The sequence below is a fragment of the Elaeis guineensis genome, chromosome 10, assembly GCF_000442705.2.
Source record: "Elaeis guineensis isolate ETL-2024a chromosome 10, EG11, whole genome shotgun sequence".
Lineage (NCBI taxonomy): Eukaryota > Viridiplantae > Streptophyta > Magnoliopsida > Arecales > Arecaceae > Elaeis > Elaeis guineensis.
Window position 1 is genome coordinate 53,655,016 of NC_026002.2, and position 1,646 is coordinate 53,656,661.

General features: G+C 38.9%; 1 non-coding gene across 1 annotated transcript; it reads left to right on the forward strand.

Annotated features, from left to right (window-relative positions):
• Window positions 1-413: 413 nt before the first annotated feature.
• On the forward strand, window positions 414-520 carry LOC140852326 (small nucleolar RNA R71). Its single transcript, XR_012135228.1, has one exon. It is a non-coding gene; the product is annotated as a small nucleolar RNA R71 (small nucleolar RNA).
• The last annotated feature ends 1,126 nt before the right edge of the window (window positions 521-1,646 follow it).

Sequence of the window (1,646 nt, forward strand, 5' to 3'; positions counted from 1 at the left end):
GCTGAACCTGCTCGTACACAAATTCAGAAAATTGAGGTGCGGCTGGGCATTCACTAACAAAATGGTTTAGACTTGCACACAATGCACAAACTTCTTGGATTGGGTTAGGTGGAATCGGGGATTGTCCAGTATTTAGAAGACGGTCTAATTTTAGGGACAGTTCATCTACCTTACTGTGGATATCCATGACATTTCCAATCTGATAAATTCTACTTCATTTTTGTTGAAGCATGGGTTGTTCTCTAGAGGTGGCAGACATATGATGTAGGAAATTCTCACTAAGTGTTTCAAAGAGCTGCCAGGCTTCATCCTCACTCTTAAACATGAATGCCCCACCACATGATGCATCAACCATTTGTCAATGTTTCTCCGATAGACCATCATAAAAATACTAACAAAGTTGCCATTTAGGGACAACATGGTGTGGATATTTATGAATGAGGTCCCTTAACCTTTCCCATGTCTCATGAAAAAGTTCACCCTCCAATTGGAAAAAACTAGTGATAGCTTTTCTAATTTGATTTATTTTTTCGATTGGAAAGTATTTCTTGAGAAATTCTTTCTGAAGATGATCCCAAGTTGAAATGGTTATAGGGTCTAAGAAATTTAACCAATGCTTGGCTTTGTCCTTAAGTAAGAAAGGGAACAGTTTCAACCTAAGGGCATCATCGGAGAAGTTTTGGATTTTTACTATGGAACAAATTTTAAGAAATTCATCTAAGTATTTGTATGGGTCCTCGTTACTAAGTCCATAGAATGATGGCAATATTTGAATAATGCTAGACTTAATCTCATATTGGGTAGCTTTTATTGGAGGTGCTTGAATGCATGGAGAGTAGGTATACGAGGATGGAGTGAAATATTTTCTCAATGGGCGTGGAGGATTAGCCTCACCAGGTGCAGCCATGTTTCTAACTCGAATAGTCCTAAGAGTCTTTTCTAATTCTTTGTCTAATGGTTGCAAGTTGGGTTTTAGTGATCATCGACCTAACATGCAACTAAAAGGTCTATGTAGGACTATCCTAGTCTGTTAAGGATTATTATTTTTTATTAAGAGGAGAAGAAAAGAGAGAAAAGAGTTCTAAAGAAGAGATCCTAAGAAGTCCTAAAACTAATAGAAGAATTAGTTGTGGTTAGATTTTAATTACAATCAAGTTAGCACGCAGTAGACTCTCTATCTTAAAGTTATCCTAGTTCTAAATAGCTCCTAACTGTAGTTAGCCTTCAAGCCCTCCAAGTCGGAGCTTGACCAACCAACTGGCCAGATAAGTGTAAGGTTGGTGGGAGTCCCCCCATTGCTTTCTTTAGACACCAATTAAATTGGCCAGGTCAGCGAACGGAACTAATTAAAAACCACCTTCCTTCGGGCCCAGTCATCCCGCAAACCACTTGCCTAAACACCAGCTAGCTGACCAAGTCTAACCTGGTTCAACTTTCAGGGTCACTTATCCTAATAAGCTCGAAATCCTTAGGGGTCAACGTCTAATTAATTATAGATTAAGGTCTAGGTTATGCAAATGCAAGGGAGTGATTTGTGGGCCAAGGAAGGGTGATCAAATCCCTACCTTATCTTAGTTAATGGGTTGCACCCTTAAAGTTAATTATGAAGATGCAATGCAAAGAAACAAGGTGTCCAATCAAGTTAG